A 22304-nucleotide genomic window follows, 5' to 3' on the forward strand; every position below is an offset into this window, starting at 1 on the left:
TAGCAGATGAATCTTCTAATAGGCAAAACTCAACTGTAATATTTGAAAAGTAATGATACTGTCATAGCTATTGGGCATTTCTCTAAGGATCTCAGATCTTTATAGATTTGTGTTGTCTCCTGACCCTGTGAAGCCTTGAGTTTATAGATAAGACCTAGAATGCTGCAGATCCCTGGGCTCACAATGCGAAATATTGCGGATGTCTTCTTTCTTTTTAGTCCAATGGAAAACAGAATTGGTGTGTACTGACTTGTTCTAACAACTGACTTGGTGCTGCGTGTTGTATGAGTTGTTGGCCAAGATCAGAAGAGCCACAGACAGAATGACAGCCTCAACCCACATATATGTCCTCATAATATAGCCATGTTTATTCCTGACATTACTCTTTAGCCTGAAGCCAATTTAGAAGAATTAATTTAAAGCAGGGGGTGAATTTATTTGATGGAAGAGGTAGAGAAAAGGCCCTTAAAATATTCATTAAATAGCTTACTGGATATGAGTAGCTTGCTAAGTATGAGATGGCTGAAGACCTGGAGGAAAGCAAAGATAAAAGAGAAACTCTAACTGCTGAGGTGAGGAGAAGGCAAGTATAGCTGTGTCACTGAACTTAACTCTTGCCTCTGATAGTATCTTCACCATGAGGATGTAGTTAATAGTTACAGACCCATTTTAGTTCTATCTGTATCCAAAAAGGAAGAATTCTGTGCCACTTAGAGAAGGGCTGATTATAATGGTGAAGCTAGAGTTAAAACACAGAGCAGTAAGAAGCTGGATTATTATAATTTTTAAATTCTATCCATTACCACATACTACATGTCACACTCAGCAACGCTAATTAGAAATGCGGGAGCAGAGTCTATCATCCCCATTAGCAATCTGGAAAGTTTGTGTATGCCTATAAATCAACTTATTCCAGACTCTCATTAATGTAGTGTATTTTAGCTTTTGAAATACTTGTTTGTGGCTCACAAAATAATTCTAAGGTGATTATTTATTTTGTTCACAAAGCACAAAATAACCCCTCAGACATTCTTTGCTGTATAGATGTGCATTGGAACTGTTGGTCATGGCTGAAGCACTGATTGATCACCTGAGGCGAGCACTGAGTCAGCCATGGAGCACAGGTGAAGGCAATTCAGCTGTGTGATGGAAGGGCTGGAGCCTGGCTGCACCTCTCCTAGACCCCATTTAAGTGCTGAATGCCCCTGGGGAAGGGTTTCTTTCTGGAGATCTCTCCTTTGTGGAGTTTTTCCTGCAAACCTTGATTTTTGGGTACAGGTGAGCGTTCTTTCCCTGTTTGTCTCTTTTCCTGTTTTCACTATGATAATCTTTTCAGCTGAAACACCAGCTGTAACATGGTATGAAACCGATAAAACCTCGTGAGATCATCCAAATACAAGAATATGCCAGGAACGCATATATTTATATATGTTCTTATATAAATTCCTTGCACTAGTGGCTTAAATCCCAAAGTAATTTTTCTGTAGTGTGTGCATCACTGTTATTCTTCTGAGCTATGTTTGGTTGTGGATTTTTCATTTGGTCTTTTACTTTTTTTTTAAATTCTTCTCTCCATTAGGAGAATGGTATTTTTAAACACTTCATTGTAGTGTGAATTCCCTGAAATTGTTTGCCTGTGGCTAGTTACTTAATAGTGCAGTTGGTGCCATGTAATCAAGTATCATAATGTCATTCAAACCTTAAGCTAGGATCCGTTTTTTTGTAGTAGTAGTAAAATATAACATTAGAAGTTACTTTAACCTGTAATTTTCTGAATTTTAAAAATGCTTAAGTTATTTCAATAACAGAGTTTAAGTGGAATGTTATGATAACGTGGTTAGAAAATCATGCTGTTTGGGATGGAATCCATCTCCTGGTTTGTGATGACTCGCCTGTTGTTTATGCTGAGTTTAGTCTTGCTTAGGTTAGCAAGCCTCTCATGGCTATCTGTTCCACTGCTTTTTTTGCCAACTTGTCATGTTTCCTTTAAAGTGCTGAATTAGTACCCACTGAACATTATGCATTTGAAGGAAGTGGAAGAGTGACTGAATCTCAGGAGTTATATCAAGAAGCTGAAATGTATTGAGCACTGAGCTATCTTTTTATAAGGATGGTCTACCCAGGTGTGAGGGTTTTTTTTTGCTCTGGTAAGGCAATAAAAAGGAAGTAAAATCTGCTTTTCCTCACTTTCAAACTGTTCTCTAGGGAAAAGAGGTCAAGTTGTAGGACAGTCCCCTTGACTCATTGCAGGTGTGCTAAACTTGCTTAAATAAAAGTTGAAGGGGGAAAATAATAAATGTACTTATAAAATTGCTGCCTTTTAAGTAGTGTAGACTGTATTTAATTTCCGCAGTTGCAGTCAAAGTCTATGCGACACCATTCAACTCCAGAGGTCACAAAGGAGTGTTGATCTTTTTTCTAACACTTGTCTGCTGTTGGAAAAAAGCAACTTTGTCAAATCAGAACCTTTTGTCAAAGCTTTTAATGACACTTCCTTTTGAAAAATCTCGGTGTAGCACTTTCAGTGGTGCTGACATTGCTGTGAATGAAGCAATCTAATATCTCATTTCACATCTGTGTTTCAGTTTTTAATGTAATTTTCAAGTTCATGCCAAAAGGAGATGTTCTAAACAAGAAAGAAACCCTTGGTGAGCACCCCAATTAAAACAATCACGTGGCTTATTTTCTGTGGTAGAAATTATGGTGTTTGTGTTGTTGTATTGGTTTGGTGTGGGGGTGTGGGTTTTTGTTTGATGAAGTTATGTATTTCTAAAGATGTGAATGACTTTGATGTGCACTGACAGTTGAGCATATTGTCAATTACTTCAGCACAATGCTGTTCTGCCTGCCACAGAGAATAGTGGCAGTCCAGCAGTAATAGTTGTGACACCAGGTGTACATTCCACGTACCTTTCAGTTACATAGCGCTTTTATGACAATATAAGCAGTTCTCAAAAATGAGAGTAAGCACTATAATAAAACGTTTATATACCATGATATAACGTAGCCCAATAATGTTTTACCCCTTCACAAACCTTCTGGTGAAGCATGAGCACGTAACTTCTCAAATTTATTTAAGGATGCCAGACAATGGAAGATTCTTGTTGTTAGAGTAAGGTTTTGCTTTTCATTTGTTAGATCCATATATCTTTGTAGTGACAGCAGTACTCCCAACACAAACTGTATGGCTTCAGTGTTCACACTTTGGATTTTTGTGTATCTTCATCTTTTATTTTTTTCACCATGCATTATGAACCATGGTTAAATACATCCCTTTGCTTTGAAAAGCTGTTTCTTTTTTTTTTTTGATTGTACAATTTATTTTCTGTATGGCTGCTTTCTGGAGCATTTCCAATTGCTAACAGACATTAACAAGCAGCGGGCAGAATATGGTATGCAGTGTATGTTTACTTATTGCTATTGCAACCCGTCACAAGAGCTTCAGGAGGTGAATGGATCTCTTTTGATTTCAAGTGAGATCCAATGCCTGGCACTGTGTAAAGGGTTTAGTCTTTCTGCTGCTTTTATGCCTACCTCCACTGCACGTGAAGTAAGTGTTCCTACGCATTTTAGCTAGACAGAAGGATTCAGTGCAACTGCTCAGTCAAAGTCAGTCCTTAGTTAACCTAATGCTGAACAGAAGAATTCTTCCCCTTGCAGTTACATTGAAAATGTTATGTAGTAATGATCTACTTCCTCTGTAACAAAGTGAGTGCCTGAATCAAAGGAAAAAAGGGCTTTCCCCAACTCGGAGTAGCTCCCAGAACTACTACTTTGTGGCTTTTCATAGCCAGCTGTGTGTTGTTTAGGCAGAAATTGGGCAGAATCAGCTGCTGCAACACCTGCTACAAGATCTTTGATCTCTCTTTCTGTGACAACTTTTGAGCCTTTGTAAGTTCGCTCATCTTGAGGACAGGCTACGGCTAAAACTTCATTTATATCAGGGCTCCTGATAGATGGAGTGATGACAGTTTCCAGGTGAATCATTTATGTGGAGGCCTAGTTTCATTTTCAGACTGCTTAAGGTTGGGTAAAAGCAAATCTCCTGAATGCTTTCCTAAAGTGAAATACAGAGCAGCATCCAATTGTTGTTATAACTGGGCATTATGCATTCTTCCAGCTTGGTCAATACCACACTTTGAGTCTGCTTTGCTTTACTTCACAGACATGGTTGGATAGGAAGATATAGCTGTAGTTGTTGTTATGCTCTTTCCCAGCCAATACGCTGTATTTATTGTAGGGCCAGGGACCTGGAGGCACAGTGGGTTGCTGCTCTCCATGCTCTGCTGCTCAGTACTGGTTGGTTTGTAAAACAAACCTTAGATGATGCTCAGTGCTGTTTCTCCGGCTGATTGGTAAGAGTTCTTACTGCTTGCATGCTATCTAGGCAGGCATTTATTCTCTCTCAAACAGCCACTTTTACGGAAGCATGAAAAGGGTGGTTATGATCCTCAGCAGAGAGTTCAACAACTGCTTTAACTCCCTTGAGCTTATGAGGTGAATAACTGATTCAGTCAGTTTCATGGATACTTAAGAGTTGCAGTGGGACACTGGATCCTGCATGCAATTAATAGTTTTATCGTGTATTGGAGTCATCCCTTACTTGATTTATGCAGGTCTGGAGCTAATGGAATAAAGATGAGTGTATTTGCCATATGAAGTATGAAAACTCGCACCATTCTCTGTATGTGCTTTTCTGCAAGACAGTCAAATTCTGAGTCCTCTAAGATGCATTACTATAATGCAAGGGCTGGAATTTTAGTTCTTGTTCTCATCATCCTTCCTACTCCCAAAAGTAGGAAGGAAAAAGCCCAGTGCTTTTAACAGGGGAGGAATATTGACAGTTCAAAAAGCAAAACTTGGAACCAGTAGAGTTGTGTGTCTTTTTTTAATGTTTTCCTGAGTACTTCAAGGACTGTGATGGAAAAACCAAGAACAACTGTGTAGTTTTTAAAAGTGAAATCCCTTGTGCCTTTGCTCCTTTCTCATAGTAAACAAGTACATTGTCAGCTGATACTAAATCCTGTAACTCCAACAGTAAACAACCTTTTAACCAAGCAGTTAATTGCAGTAAATAACTGAAATTACAGTTATGTGACTCACAAATTGGTTTTGTAACCTACAGCTGGGAGAAAGCAATTTTGGGGATGCTAATAAAATTTTTCTATTATGAACTTCAGGATTCCAAGAATGCTGACGGTTTTTCTATAGCATCCTTAGTCATATGGTGAAATTCAGCTCTACCTTGGACTAGAATCCTATCTATGGAGAAATATGCTAAGCTTCAGAACCTACATAAATATGTTCAGCAAAATCTCTAACATTTATAGCTAGAAGAATCTATCTAAGGAAGCTGTGAATCGTTCACATGATTCTAATTTTATGAAATGTGATTTGATGCCTTATTTGCTTGTGAAGAGTGTTGTTGTTACAGCTTGTCTTTTAAGTTTACTTGAAACTGGTAGGAAAAAAAAAATGAGATTGTCTAATGTCATTTAGCCTGACTACTTTTTTTTTTTTTTTTTTTTTTGCTCTGAAAACAGAACTTTCTCAGAGCCTTTCATCAGCGTAGGCAAAATTGAACTTGGTTACCCTAAAGATGAAGGGCAAAGTTCATCCAGTCATAGCCGGGGACAGAGGATAAAATTAATTTGAGATACAGATAGTTTTGGAAAAAGTAGATTTGTTGTTCCAGCTGTTGTTAAGGAAATCTCACCAGTGACAGTTGCTACTGTTGGAATGGGGAATCATCTCCCTGCAATTGCTGCTACTAGATCTATCCTAAAGCCTTCTGGTAAAATCACCAGCCTGTTTTTTGTGATCCTCCCTAGGAAAAAGAGAGGATTTTGTCTTCCATTGCGCTGCTTCTATATTCTAACCTAATCCTTCCAACCTTTTCCCAGTCTCACTGGGTAGCAGGTATTCATCTATTGCTTGGATTATTGTTTTCCATGCCTGGAACCATCCTTTCCAGGAGCTGACAAAATAGGGTTTTGATGAAGGGGCTAACAGTATGGTCCTAACAGGACAGTAATCCCTCCATCAGAAATTAGTTGTCACAGAGAAGTATGGTCATGTTATCTTATCACACTGCTATTTTCCGTTAGTGTATTTCACCCAAAGAATACCCGTTATGAGCAGGAACAAACAAAACCTATTAGATAAAATTCATTTAATAAGTTGTTCTAAAACAATCCTTGACCAGTTCTGACACCTATTTTGTGGCTCTAAAGACTTTAGTACTGTAAGGCTTGAGTATAGATTCAGTGGATATTAGGCATGGATTCTCAATCTTTCTCTGTTTCCAAAGCTAATTCTTAAGGTCAGGGCCTGGAAAAGATGGGGTTCTATTGGTAGCTGCATCTGTACAGCTGGAGATATTTGAAATCTGGAAGAGAATCACTGGAGAATTGCCATCTGTTGACATTTTTTATGAACAGGAACTTCTCTCAGGCCTAGTTAAGGACACTTGATCTAATCTTCAGGATACGATAAGATGCTTGTGAGAAGCCTTTCAGCTCTAGCTGGAGTCTCACAAGATTCTAAGTTCTTGGCTCCCTGTCATACAAAGCTTTTCTAATCACTTTGGCATCATTTTTTCCTGTCTGGGGATTTTTTTTTTTTTTTTTTTTTGTAAACTGAACAGAGTCTGAGTAGTTCTGTCGCAGTACTTTCTGGCAACTACAAGAAAGTGTTCTTCTGTGTTGCAAGCCATATTCCAAGATTTATCAAGAGAAACAAAAAGGAAAAAAAAAATTCATACCTTACAGTTTAGCGTTTCAGAACAAATCATTAGAGTTTGCTTATTTATGGTGTTCTGAATACTTTCAGTAAATCTTCATGAGAGATCTTCATATAATGACTGAATTTCAAAACTGAGATTACTTTTTGACCAAGAGATGAAGTGTTTCAAATTGAAAATATCAAAATAAGATGATTCTTGAAACTGCATAACATGTATTAACACTAGTCTTTCTTTGCAACACAGACTTGCCTGTTATCTAATATTGTTTGGAATTTCTTCATGATAAAATCATAGAAAATTCCCAACCAGCTCTAACAGTGGCATTAATGCTTAGTGTCTATGTTAACATCTGACAATGCCTAACTTTAAGGTGAAAGAAGGTAAATGAAGACGAAGGTTCTCATGGCTAGGGAGAGATAAGGAAATTGTTACCGGATTAATCTATAGTGAGAGAAATCAGTTGCTCAAGAAGATATGAGTTTCTTAAATCAGTATTTAGCATATCCATGTTAGATCAGAACTCCAGGAACTCTCTTTGGTATTGATATCTCACATTAGTATCTTTTTGAGGTACTGACAAGGGGGGGCAAAGGGAGGAGGAATGGAGAAGCCTTTTCTTGTAAATCAACCTGTGTATTTTCAGTCCTTGTTGCAAGAAATTTGATGCCATGTTATGCTGGATTCAGTTGCTCACACCAGCATGGACACAGTAACAAAAATTTTCTTGCCAAACTAATTTTCTTCAACATTGAATCACATTAGCTGAACATCTGGCGCTTCGTGTTTTTCACCAACCTGAGTCAGACTTTTCGCAAATGCTCCAAGTATTGGTACCTGTAAGAAAGTATTAAGTGAAAACTGGAGTGGGCAAGACTTTTCAACAAAATGTAAGTTTGACTACTAATGTAGCATGTAGACCATGCAGATCCTTACTTATACCTGTAATATGAGCACTTCTAAATAAGTTGATTTGTGTTGATAATAATCTAGAGATGTATTAGAAGTACTTATTGCCTTACGAGGAATCGTTTTAGAGGAAACTAAATTTGAAAGACATTTTGCTTAGTATTACCACTGTTACGTGGTAAACTAGATAAGCCGCACAGTGATGGATCTACCATGATGCTGACAGGAAAGGTAAGTCTTTTTATCCATAGATTTCAAAAATATTACTTCTTTATTTCAATACATTAAAATCTACTCATCTCAAATATGTTTCTGAGTCAAAATTGCTCCTTGTTTTGAAAATAATGAGTTAAGTTGGTTCTGGACAAACATTTGTCTTATAATTAGGGTATCACATTAACTAACATGTTTGAAGTTTAGGCTCAAGGATGCTGTAAACAACAGCTGTCATTAAGTGCCCAGGAGACAAGGAATTGTATCTTGGTGTTACAGATGGAAAACAGCTACTGAGGCTGCATGTTTGCTTTTACATTTTTTTTTTTGTTGTTCTCTTTGTAGTAGAGAAAATAGCTTTTCTAAAAGCAATAGAAGAATTCTGTGATTCAGCCAGGAATAAAGCTCGTGTCTTCTGCCTGCTAGCCTTACAACCTTTTCAGCATGCATCCCTACAAAATACCTAACCTTTATACTACTTCGTCAATTTTCTGTATCAGATCTTTGTTACACAGCTCACTTAACCACAAGACTACCATGCTGGAAGTCTATTATTTTTCAGGGCTTTGAAATCTGCTTTCAAATAACCTAAGGTTTTCAAGGAAGAATCTTGTATCATGTATTACAGTATCTTTATAGCATTTGAGTAAGCATAAACTTCCAGATTTCTTCTAAAAAATGACAAATTTCCCCCAGCGTACTGATATGGTAAATTACAAATGTTCTTTTTTCTTTTTTTGCTCCAATACTTTTTAGAAACGGGCATATAAACAAACTTGTCAAATTTTTAATCTCTTCTGACTCCTACTATGCTTTAGCAAAGGCAAGATACTTGATATGGCTCACTTGTTGCATAGAAACCAGCCTTTGAGAAATGTAACTATATAAACTGAGAATTAGGACTATGCCTTTGCTGAGGGCTCATTAGGATTGCATGCTGAGAGTGCCATCTTAATTAGAGATAAACCTAACCACCTGAAAGTAATTCACACTGGCAGCCAACTGTAGTATTTTCCAATTTTTGATTTGTCTGGGTTCCATCTGCCAGCTTTATCTTAGCAGTAACTCATTCTGTTGACATCAACAATGATGTCTGTAATATCATGAATTGCCTCTTGTCTCTTGGGTACAATCAGGTTAGACAGTTCTCTTCACAGCATGACTCTCTGATGAACGGGACTGCTGGCTATGAAGAGTCATGATCAAGGTAATGAAATGTGAGACATCAAGTAAATGACAAGACACGCATTAAATGACTACAAAATCTAAAATTCCAAGAATTGTTGTTAAGATGTAGGAGAATATGTAAAAAATAAACAACATTAAATGAGCAGAGCATGCCCTTGCACTTTCTACCATCACTGAAAGTAGACTGAACTGATACACTGATTATTTAGTGTTGTACTTCCCTATGATTCCTAGCATCTGTTGGCACCTATTTCAAAAGTACTTAAAAGAATCTGTGTTGGTATAACCCACCAAATGAGCATTTAGACCTTGAATTTAAATTCTTCTAATAGAGAAAAATGCACTGAGAAAATCTTTTTTGGCATTATCATGCTTATACAAATGAATATTTAGTACAAAAAAAAGAGGTTAAGTACATATACTTAAATTGTTTTTCTGACGGAACGTTGATTATGTCTGCATAAGAAAACCTACAAACTCAGGAGCTTTAACAGAACTGACTTAAATTCTGAGCAGAATAAAATACAAAAATATAAGGTCAGATATTCCTTTTTTTTTTTTTTTTTTTTTTTTTTTTTTTTTAAATGAAACCATAGTCATGATGCTAATCTATGAAATCCTGCAAAAATGCTTGTGGTGTTATCAAACTGCAATGCAGGCAGATGCATCCTCCTCACCAACCAGCCAGGCTAATAGGAAGTGAAAATTTGCAACTTTTTAAACTCTGAGATTTGCTTAGTTTTAGCTTTGAATTGACACAGTCATTTTTTGCTTCCATCTTGGATGGTGGGGATTAAAATTTGAGATAGCCTCACACAATGTGGAAGAAGCTAATTGAAAGTTTTCCCTCAGGACATCTCTCTTCTCCAGTTGTTTCTTAAACTCATATTAATCGAAGAATTTAGTGTTCTGTTCTTCTTGGCATGTTAGTTACTATTGCTGAATAACAATGCTTTGTCAGGTATTCAATCTTGTCTTTCACGTGGATACTTCCAGCATGGTTTTCCTGCTTATTGTACCTGAGGTGGAGCACAAGAGTTGGCTTATGACATGAAGATGATGATGAAAGTGCTTGTAGACAACGTATCCAACTGAAAAAGCAGAGGGATAATAAATAGAAAAATAGCTATTGACAAATTTTGGCTAGACTCCTTTGCATTGATATCTTCAGAGAGGCTTCACATCATTTTTCATAGACTCAGTGTTTCTTGGTAATTGAAGACTGATCCTGAACAACAGCAAAATTGCTTGGTGTCCTTTAAATGTCACTGGTCTTGTTGGCTATAGTAGTATTCTGAGACTGGGGGCAGAAGGAAAAGAAATCTAAAATAGTTTACTCATATTGTTGTACATTTAGTGTCCTTTTTCAGCTGAAGTGCCCAGTTCATTGTGCACTGCTTATGGGGATGACTCATGGAAAGGAATGGCATACACCATTAAGTGACTTCTGCAGCAACAAAATCGTGCACACTCTGTAGTCTGAAGTTTTCCCAGATGATATTAAGGTCTCCTCAGCAAGCAGATGCTGCACCACAGACTTGGTCAGGTATCTTTAGAGCCCCGCTTCTCAGATCTAGAACTCTGATCTGCCCACGTGACCTGTTGCTATAGGTAGTATGTAAGACACCTAAGGAGAAGCAGATTATTTTGATCCATCAGGGTTTCTAACAGGGAATCTGGTCTTAATTTTTTGTACGCAAAATATTTCATTATCTGTAATTAATGTGCTTATTTGTTCCAGTACAAATATCAGTTTTCTTAAAAATGATTCTCATGTGGAAATCAGTCTTGAGCATGCTTCTGCCCAGAATTGTTCTAAGTTTACAATTATCTGATAATTGTTTGACAAACTGATTCAGAAATTCTTGACTACAAGTCCTGTCAAATTACCTGACTGGTCTGCAAGCCAATGGAGAGAACAACTAGTTAGTAAAAAAGTGTCATCTGGTGTATCATTCTAATCCTTAAAATAACATCATCTTTGACTTTATAAATTAGAAAACAATTATCACACATCAAATTCTGTCTTTCAAAGGTAAAATAGCAATATGATTGCTTACAGGTGTGATATAAAGCAGACTTTCTCACTGTTCCAACTCCAGTGGTTGCTGTACTATAGAAAAGATACTGGGTAACATTGCTTTCCTTAGTATGTGTATTTCACGTTAGTAGAAGAAAGACCCTAAGGCTACGGATCCCAAGGCAGAGAGCACTGTCATTTAAATGTTACTACTGTAGTTAGGCTTTGTTTTTTTTTCCTAGGTTTGTTCTAAATTTGAATACAGTTCAATATCTGGTGCCAATTTTAAGTATACTGCTAGATTCACTGAACTCTTAAAGGCTGATGTAAAACATTGCCTACACATTTTGCTAGTCTAAGCAATCTACTTTGAATAGATAGGCTTATCAATGTCTCTATGAGAAGATGTGTCACTTGACTATCATCCTCCCTTGACCGATTCCTGACTGTTTTGATTAATTAACTTATAGCAGCATAAGTAATTGAATATTTATGTTCCCTCACCACTCAGTTACACCTCATCCCTCTCTTTAAGAGGGATAAACAATGAAGCAGAGGAGACAAATGTTTATATAGAGATTGAAATTGGCCAAAATTCCTAATAATTTTGAAAAAAATTTCTTGCATGTTATGTTCTTGGGGACGAGAGCAAATGCTGCATTTTGTTGAAAGAAAGCCAGTCATAACAATGTAGAAGATCACCTCACTTAAGCTTCCAAATGAAAACCATCTGCGAAACTGTTCACAAAAAGAGTAGAAAGCCACAAATGGCAAAACAGAAAAAATCTTGGAAGGATATTCATTATATGAATAGGAGTTCATATCATAAAAAGCATTAGAAAATGGCAAAGATGCTTTTTAACATTTAACAGTAGTATTTGGAATTATGAACTGGAGGAGCTCCTGTCTGCTCTTAGCAAACAAGAGTTTACAGATTCAGCATTAATTAATATAAAGGTGCAGATGTTGAGGCAGTTGTGGAAAATACACTGAGTGCTGTAGGCTGCCACTGACATCGTTGTATTTGCTCAGAGTTGTCTACAGATCAGAGCTTGGGTTTGAACATATTACATCCTTTCTTGATTTTGTTCATGTTCATTTCTTCCTGGTTTTGAGGGTCTGTTCACAGGAATGTATGGAAGTCCATGAGCATCAATCCATAAATTGTGAATGATGTGAAAGTCCTGCTCCGTGAACCCTTCCTGATGTTCTCAGAGCTGGTTACTAAAGTAGACTCAAGTTGGATCTACATCAGCCAACCACAGAAGAGGATTGGCATTGATTTCTTAGGGAAAGACAAGTTCCTAAGGGCTAATCAAACACAAAAATGAAGCAGATCCCTAAGAAAACAAGGCTGAAACTGACCTTTATGTTGTGATAATTGTAGGAGCACTCTTTTCCACAAGGAGCTCTCTCAAACTTGTCTCAAATGTACTCTGGTCTTAGTGCTTTTTGATTATCAATAGTGTGTCCAATAGTGGAAATTCCTCAGACATGTTGATGTCAGGCCAGGTACTGCATAGCTTGGTTGATTCTGTATTTGCGCAAGTTAGTCTCACAAGCCCTTCCATCTCTGCTCCTTTCTTTTTATTCCATGAACTGCTCTGCAACTGTCTCTTCATCCATAATATTTCCCCAAATGGCACCACTAGTACGGAGGCAGTAGCCAGAACAAGCAACTCCAGCTGGTTAGTTGTTTTGCCCCTGTTTCAATGGAAACTTTTCTTTCAACATTCCTTTAATGAAATGCTCAGCTTGAAATGAATGTAGATTAGAAGAGGAGTTCTCAATTGCATAGACCTTCAGGGTTCCACTATTATTCAGTCAAAGATTACTTTTTTCTTTCCCTTCACTGAAACACTTTGATTGTGTGGGTGAGGTTAGGCAAAATTTCCTTTTAATTGTGAGCTTACCAAGATGTTTTGAGCCTGCTGAAAAGGATTTGTAGAGTCATGTACTGATGTCTGTCAATTCTGGAATTCAACATTCAGCTAACACGTCTCCCTCTACTTTTAGCCTTTAAAAAGTTGTCTATGACAATTCTTTCATGAGAAATGAAAAAAAAAAAAAAAAAAAAAAAAAAAAAAAAAAAACACAAATAGCTGAAATATTAGAAGAATTACTCAGATGTAAAGTGGATAATCTTACAGAGCAATGTGGAATTTGTTTTTTTCCCCTTAACCTCATTTTATGAGGCTCTACTGAGGTGTACACAATGCAGTGGCTTTTGTAGGCAGTATGGAAAAACTTCTAAAGGTAGGATTAAATGTTTGATACTGTTCCCATTTGGAGGAATTCAATCCATAATTATTCTTTGTAATGAAACCAGGAGAATTTGATAGTGTCTGCTTCAGATAGGATCAGAAAGCAGTCTGTTATTGGCCTGGTGGCACTTGTTCAGCGTTCTTCAAACCGTACCATCTTTACTACCAAAACCAGCAGTTTATTTAAACATTTTGAAAATGTTGCATTTAGGACAGCTGCAGGAAAAAAAAAAAAAAAAAAAAAAGCCCAGTGCAGTACCACCAAAATGGAGCAGCTATTAGCAGCTGTTTTCTACTGAGAAAGCAAGAGGCACTGCCACAGAGATTTATGAAATACTGTTCTTGACGTTCAGCTTTCAGATCTCAGTCAGACTCATGTAAAAACTCAAATGCTTTTTTGTCATTTGTACCTGCTCTTCAGAAATCATAAAAAGGAAAATGGACCATTTTCACTTGTGATTCTGCCTGAGTGCCTGTACACAGATTGCATTGAAGCTGATCTGAACTACTCTGCCTTTGGATGTGAATTTAAATAGGCCTTTTATAACCACATTATGTGATTCAAATACACGGTCTTTGTAGTCTACAAAATGATGGGTTGTTTAATCTTCTCTCTTTTCCCCTGAAATATTACTATAAACAATAGGTTATTTCATCAAGCTGTCTTTGACACAATACGTTTTTATTGGGATTCCAAGAATTTAAAAGTGGATGCTCTCTATTCCATTTCTGAATGGGGATTTGATCAAGTGTCGAATCATTTACTGAGTACGAAATGATCAGAAGTTGCATAATCCTACAGTATCTGTAAATTAATGAGATAGCATAAATAACATTTTTTGCAGTTTTTCAAGCTCAAAGATTCTTTAAGCTAAAATATATATACAAATGCACATATGTATTATATATAAAACAGCGAAATTCATCTAAATCCTATTGACATCACTGGAGTTGTAGAAGTCTTCAGAACAGAATTTCTCTTCTATATCCATGCCTTAAACCATTGCAGGCATTTAAACTGGAAAAGCTAGCACTAAAAAACTGCTGAAATTTTTATACATTATTGCTCTTTACTGCTGCTTTTTTTTTTTTTTTTTTTTTTTTTTTTTTTTTTTTTTTTTTGTATTTCCATAATAACAAAAAATTGGGAGAGTTAAGGAAGATATGATTATTCGTGATTTTGTGAATATGGGAAAGGAGGGGTTTGGTAGTTCTCTTTCAGACCTCCCTGTCAAAGCACATATTGTAAAAATAATCTGAACTGTATCCAAACGCAAACATAGGAACTGAAATTTTAACTCATTGGCAGCAGCATTAGTAGACTCAACACAGACTCTAGGGTTTGGATCTATTTTTCTTGTTTTTAACTGCAATAATAAAGCAACTAATATAGTTTCAATTCGTTTACCTTCTGTGGATTTCTGCTTTAATGATGGAAATTTATTCTCTTCATAATTGAAAGGCCTCAATGATGTAAACCAAAACTCGTATGTATTTTAAGAGAGTGCAGCAAGTCCATAGCACTCTATGCACATATAGAAACACAGGTATGTCTATATATGTATTTCACAGTGCACTTTATACCTGCAATTATTAGGAGTATTCTGTATGTGTTTATACTCTGTCTTAAACAAAACAGTAACTTCTCTTCAAAATTACTGCCCAAGGATCTCTTAAAACTGTTCAGTTTAGTTGGCATTCTAGATGCCAGTGGTCACTTATTCTGCAAAGTGTATTTGTAAACAAGAAAATATCAAACAAAAATCTGTGAAAGCAGTAACTAAGCTACATATATTACAGTTTGTGTTTCTTTGGCTTTGTTTGGTTCTGTTGCAGAGATTGTTTGGCCAAGAAGTTAAACCTACCTATTCAGTCTCTTGTTTATCCTGTCACTGCCAAGACTGGGGTATTTCCTTTCTGGTAAGGGGAGAGTAGATAAAAAGGCCATGGAAAGTACTGAGACACACCAGTGAGGTGCAGAAATGGATGAACAGCTGTGGTGGTGGAATGGTGGCAGTAGTTAACAAAAACATATTAGTAACAGACAAAAACCTAGGCTGCCAAGGAGGCATTGGCCCGACAGAAGGTATTTGCACAGACCAGTCTTTCCCATCTTTTCTGTGGATGAGATGTACTTCAGAAATTTGGCATTGTGTTTCCATTCATGGATCCGCTTCAATTAATTCTACTTCTCCACTTGGAAATTCTGATTATCTCCTTGTCCCATGACTTCCCTGTGACTGCCATTGCTGTCTTCAAAATAGCCAGAAAGCACCAGACACTGCTCTCCATTCGGACATTGAGCTTCCCTTAAGAGCTGTTGCTTATCAGTTCTGTGTTGTTGTCTCATCAAGGAGAGCCACGTGTCTCACTGCGAGCTGGTAACAGGGACCATTCTCTGTGGCTATGTTTGCCCTGTTGGCAGATTTCTTTGTACTGGATGAGGAAGATGCTGCTCATGCTCTGTTCAGAAGCCCAGTTGATGGTTCTTACATCTCAGACCCCAAACATACAAAACATTGAGAATGGGCTGCTGCAAAAAGACTAGATGTTGTGCCACAGGCTGGTAATAACAGACAAGCCATATATCACAGTAGCAAGTGGTGGAAAAAATGAGCAAAATACCTGCAAACAATGGGATGTTGAGGGTGAGGAGAAGGATGATTTTATTGCTGGTGCTTCTTACAGCAGGGGAACTGTCGATCAGATTAACCAGGCTCTGGCTTGTTTAGCTGTAGTTTTATATAATTTCCTCATATCAGCTTTCTTCTTCATACAAATGTAAATAGCTGCAGTGTGTGAGCTGACACCCTTAGTCGGACTAGAATGGCAGTTCTCAAGATTTACAAGAATTCCTCAGGCTTTCTTTTATTGTTGATTAAGCTGGAGGGTCGATAGCCAATTGGAACTTGCTTTGATCTATGTGACACATTCCCTGCTCTCCGGTTTACCTGTGCCTCTTGTCCCTTGTCTTCATTCTGAATCCTGCACTGACACTTCACGCAGATTGTGTGTGGTGTATGTCACTGTTTTTCCATACTTTATTCCTTTAAAATTCAGAAATGTGCACCCTGGAGTTGTACATATTCTGCCTTCCATAGTAGCAGTTGAAACTCAGCTAATAATAAAGCTGTTCAGATTTTGCTTGGTCTTACGGAAGTACTGTCCTTTATCTTTGTCTCTTTTGATCAGACTTAAATGAGAATGCTATTTCCTGGGAAATGTCATACATCTTGCTGTCTGGATTTTCACCCAGACTACAGTTCTCACTTGTAATACACAATTCAGTCTCTGTCAATCAGTCACAGCTATCCAAATTAAACTAGGCAAAATGATGGACAACCTGCATTCTCTGAAATCTGACTTTTAACCTGCTTTTATCTCCATTAGAAACAGCATGAGAACTCCTCGACAGAAGAGGAGGAAGGGAAATAAAAGTTGTTTGGCTCAGAGTTTTGCTCTTTCTCAGTCAAGCATTGAAAACTATTGTCCAAAGTACACTGAGAATTAGGGAACAGCAAATTTGTGCAATTGAAAACAGTTATGTAAATTGAAATGCCAAATTTCCTGTGCCAGATGCAATATGAATTCACTGTAGGGCAAGAACTATCATTAGAGCTCCCTAGGAAAGGAGCTAGAATGGCGAAGTAATGATTTTAGGGTAATATGCTGATGTTATTTGAAAGCTGGGATCAGGATGCAAACATTTGTGCAGCATTTTGTTTTACGCAGTCCCTTGTTGTTGCATCTGGTATTCATTTTAATAGCACTAATCCTTATGGACTCATTTAGTACTCATGTGGATGTCATATACACTTCCTGTAGGTGTTGTGCTGTGATGAAGCACTGGTTACTGGACACTTGAAGTGTTATCACATTTCCTTTGATTATGTAAATTTCTTCATAAACTGTCACAATAAAATTCTTCCTGGAGTGTGTTAGCAGAAGCAGCTGTATGTGAGACCGTTGTATCAGCAGTATTTGAATAATGTCATGGCTATGGGGATTCGAGAGTAATAGACCAAGCATTCAGTTATCCTGTCAGTAAGTGCAATTTGAAAGCATTTCAAAAAAACAGTCTTGACTGTATGTAAGAATACAACAAGTGGGTGGATTTTGTCAAGGTAGCATTTTTATTTGTTTTATAAAACTAAAATCTAAAAAAAAAAAGCAAAGGATAGGCAAGGCAACCGGTCAGCACTCACTTAATCCAGAATAATTCTACTTTCCAACTTTTGTGTGGATCGAGGGATGTGAGTGAGAGAGTGGAGCACTGTGGTTTGTTCAGCTGGATGCCTGTTCGTTGTGTCTTCAGAGATTGGCTTGCCTGTCCTATGTATTTGTGAAGTTTGCAAGGGCATTAATTCAAGAGTAAGCATTGTCTTGAAAATTTTCCAAAAGCCTGACTTCATAACGAAATAAATAAGTCTTGTAAAGTGATTACCTTGGGGTTTCTTGTTTGCTTTTATGTTTGTTTGGTGTTTTGTGTGTGTGCATTTCTTTACATAGTATGGCTTAGGAATGTCTGACAAAACTAGATCTGAATGGGCTGGAACATTTGGTTATATAGTTTGAATTATCACTGCATTTCGGAAAGTACTTGTTTGTTAGAGCTGCTTTTAATATGTGGGTTTGTCTCAAAAATCACTGCCATTTACACACAATATAGAACTTTAAAGTCAGACCTATTGAAATTCTGCTACTCCTTAATATCTGCTATCATAACAACAACAAAAAAAAAAAGTGTCATAGCTTTCTCCTACAAACCGTATCTTATTCTGCTAAAATTTCTCACAAAGATCTTCCACTAAGAGGGAAGAATCATAGAATAACCTGGGTTAAAAAGGGATACAATGATCATCTCCTTTCAACCCCCCTGCTATGTGCAGGTCACCAACCAGCAGACCAGGCTGCTCAGAGCCACATCCAGCCTGGCCTTGAATGCCTCCAGAGATGGGGCATCCACAGCCTCCTTGGGCAACCTGTTCCAGTGCCTCACCACTCTGTGTGGAAAAACTTCCTTGAAATATCCAACCTAAACCTCCCCTATCTCAGTTAAAAATGGTTCCTCCTTGTCATATCACTATGCTAAACAAGGTCAGTTCCCTTAACCTTTCTTCATAGGAGCGGTACTCTAGCATAACAATTCAGATTAATATAAACATAACATATGGGGATTCGGGCTACTTTATGTGAAGCTGGTTCATAAATGTTTTACAGTGTATCACTTCCACCTAGATTTTCAATCTTACTCTTTGCATCCACCTGTTTCTGCTGGAAATGTAAGGAGTTAATTCTGTTAACGCTAGTAGTATATGAAAGCCTATGAGATGCTCACAGCAAGGCTGAAGCCCATTAAAGTGTCAAAAAATAAAAATAGAAGCCTATTGTTTCTCTTCTGCATATATGTGTATATATTTACAAAACGAGAGAGGCTGAAAGATCATTTGTTCTGTAAAGTACTGCTCGACACAACTGAAATATCACCGTGCTGTGAACTTTGTTTTTCTCCTGAAGCCAAAGCATAGAATCACATCAGCCACTACTGAAGAAAATCAACTCTGTCCCAGATATAACAAAGGTAGTGGGGAAAAAGTCCTGGATATGTCTGCAGCAGTAGAGGAGGTATGTGTTGATGGTGCAGTTTGTGATGTATGAGGTGATACAGGTTTTCAAGCACCAAAACTTTGTCAGCAAGTCCAGCAGGAGTTTTGAAAGTATAGCCATGCTTGTGTAGCTCAAGCTGCCCTTGTAGCAAGCTTGAAAGTGCCAGCCGTTGAAATGCTCTTGAAAGCAGGGCTTAAAAACCCACCTGCTGGCAGAAGCAGCCTGCAGCTCCTCATGGCACAGCGTGTAAGTGAGGCAGATCAAATCACCATGAAAAACTCATCCCCTTTAAGTGGCCATGATATTGCTTATATAAAGTATTACTAAGTGTGTTTTCGACTGTTTTTGTCACTGTGTGACTGCTGGGAACTGAATTAAATTATCATTCATTCAGTCACTCATTTATGTGTTCAGAAAGGCAAGTTAAATGGAGTCCTGCAGCCCTGAAATGAATAGTTTATGCTCTCTTTGGTGATGCCAGTTTTTTGAACTTATGTTCTTCCACAAGCTCATAGGGAGATAGTTCTGATGAAATTTAGGTCTTGCCCTTGTATTTCCAAAGTTCCAAAACACAGTTTTGTCTCATCTTTTTTTTTCCCCTCTAATGTAGACCTTACTGTGACGGGAAAAAAATGAAAACAAAACCACATAAATACAGCAGCTGATGACCAAACTAACAATTGTAATCCACAATTAATTGTTTCTTGTTGATTTGAGTCTAGTGGCTTTTCTTTATCTGATATGCCCTTTTGTACTCATTTTCTCTTTGAGGTAAAGGATAAGTTACGCATAATTTTATAGTTAATTTTTCCTTCCCTTTCCATCTACAGTCTTCCTGATGGTCCAGAAAAATCAGAAAGCAAATCTAGTACAAACAAGTACCTATGGATGGATCTGTTTTTGTTTAACTGTTTTATTCCTGTGACTACTACAACTTGCTCTCTCTGAATAACAGCTCAAATGTAGACCTCAGTGTGTGTATGGTTATGTTTTCATATGAAGGAATGTGTTAGTTGCTGTGAGAATATATATTGTTTTAGCATTGGGGTAATGAGATATTATTGCCTGTTAAAAACTGCTTTTTACTTCTAGACTGCTTTTCAGCTTTCTGGTTCCTGGGAAAATAGCTGAGGTCATAGAAGGAACTTTGCATAGCACAGTTGGATTATAGTGTCAAAAAGGAAATAATGGGGTGATCTTTCTTTTATATTGATCCTAATTTGCTTATTTTTGCTGAGCTGCATCTCAGGTCACCTGTTAATGGGCTGCTGCCTAAATTACCTTTGTCTTCAAGTATATGAAGCTAATGACATAATTTTTCACTACTGAGTTTTATCAAAATGATTCTGGTAGAAGGGACATGCCTGTGACTAGAGCTATTTCCTTCCCATTTTAATCTATCTGTGAATGCATTGCCAAATAAAGCACCTTACACTTCTTCACATGCTTGAGAACCATTGAACAAAATAGTATTTCCATTAGCAAATTGGAACAACTCAACATATTTTTCTTTGTGTGTGTGCCTGAGATATTTTTGCTATCATCAAGTTTTGTTACTTCCTAAGAATGCTGATCTCTAACTGACAGGTCTTCTGGGCTACGTTTCGGTATTATGTCCCAGCTGATGCAGATAAAAACAAAACCAGTGTTGTCAGTAAATCCTTTCCATTAGAGAGGCCTGCTTCCCAATTGAAGCATATCACCCAACCTTGGAAAACACATGCCAGATTCTCACAGAGCTAAACGAAAAAATATATTTTAAATGGTTATTAGCTAAATATATTCAAAGCTAACAGTCTCGCTCTCTTTGTAGTATATACCAATACATTTCCTTTCCTGGGGCAGTTAAAAATATGATTTTACTCATAAAAATGCAGTGCACTTAACTTTTGGCATTAACAGCTCTTCTTACCTAGACTTTCAAAAGAAAATAATTTCAAAACCAGTTGTCCTTGTTTCCATCATAGTTACCCAACTGGAATAGACAAAGAAAATTATTAACTATCTATTATAGAGATTCATTGCATGCTGTGATTCAGTGTGGGAGTGTGGATTAAGTCTGATAGCTTCTGATGGCATATTTTTTTGAGTACCTTTTGCCTACCTGATCTTTGCTTCACTACACACCAAAGTAACTGTTTGGTGGGTACTTAAACTTGGTCGGAAGGGAGAATCTCAGAAAAATTCTGAATGCTTCAATGCAGCAATGGTTACACAGTTTCTTAAATGAACTACTATCTCAGTCTTCACAAAACACAGTCTCAACATCAACAGATGTTGCGCATTCAAGATCAGTCAAAGACTGGACTTTTCCACTGCAAAAAAATATTAATCATCAGCAAATACTGTATTGTTACTGTTTCTTAATCTACTCAGGAGTCTCCACCTTTGGCTTTATCTGTTAAATATGGCAGATTTGTCTCTACCTTCACTTCTTGCAGCAGAAAAAGCTGAAATGGTCAGGATCTTAAGGATTGCAAATATGCTTACAGGTAGGATCTGACAAGTAGGTGTGGATTATCCTGGCATTTATTTTTTTTTCCCCAGACATCAACAAAACAATACTGTCACTGTCCATGCTCATGGCATCTGGAGTTTCCCAGTTGTAATGACTAAGAGATAAGAAGAAGAGTTATTTTTTCCTGTAGAATAATTATTTAATGAAATATTCAGAAAGTCTTTAAATCTCTGGAATCTGAATTATCTCCAGATTATGGCGCAGACAGCATAGTGTAATGACATGTTCCATCATACCATTGATTGGGTGGCTGTTACTCAGTGACCAAGGCAGAACCTCATTCTCTGAGCTGTCCATCTGGTAATTTTCATGTATTTGCCATCCCATTTCAGTGTCACTGAATGTTTCCTTTTTCTCTATAGAAAGAATATACATATATATTTTCTGTGTGCACACGTGCATCTCCAGTTTCACCTTCACAAACTATGCTTATTGCAAAGGCACTCTCACAAACCTGGGTTAAGAATGAATATTAACTGGTGCTTTAAAGCTGGCTGTTATCTTTCATTATGGGTCAATTGGGAAATTACGAGAACTGATTCAGTATGAACAGCTGTGTTTATGAAAAAAAAAAAAAAAGGCTATGCTGGCATTTATCCATTGTCTGCCAGTAAAAGCATAAGCACATTCTAGTCATCAGATCTGTAAGACCAAAATGTAATGCTTTAATTAGCTTTGTGTTAAATCTATCTTCCTACTTTTAAGATGCTAGTGTTTCCTGCAGCTTAGATACTTCAAAATTGGGAAGAAAAATCTCAGTCCAGTAAATCAATACAGAACGTGGAAGCAACACAAGACACTAATCTTATAAATGTAATCAGGATTAGCCGTTGCAGCTGTTAA

General features: G+C 37.2%; 1 long non-coding RNA gene across 1 annotated transcript in view; it reads left to right on the forward strand.

Annotated features, from left to right (window-relative positions):
* Positions 1-1071: 1071 nt before the first annotated feature.
* The window catches only part of LOC128086880 (uncharacterized), a 210542-nt gene continuing 189309 nt past the window's right edge, over positions 1072-22304 (forward strand). Inside the window, exon 1 of the long non-coding RNA XR_008209565.1 lies at positions 1072-1124. This is a non-coding gene — a long non-coding RNA (uncharacterized LOC128086880). The remainder of the gene's footprint in view (positions 1125-22304) is intronic.

The sequence above is a fragment of the Tympanuchus pallidicinctus genome, unplaced genomic scaffold, assembly GCF_026119805.1.
Source record: "Tympanuchus pallidicinctus isolate F22 unplaced genomic scaffold, pur_lepc_1.0 scaffold3, whole genome shotgun sequence".
Taxonomy (NCBI): Eukaryota; Metazoa; Chordata; class Aves; order Galliformes; family Phasianidae; genus Tympanuchus; species Tympanuchus pallidicinctus.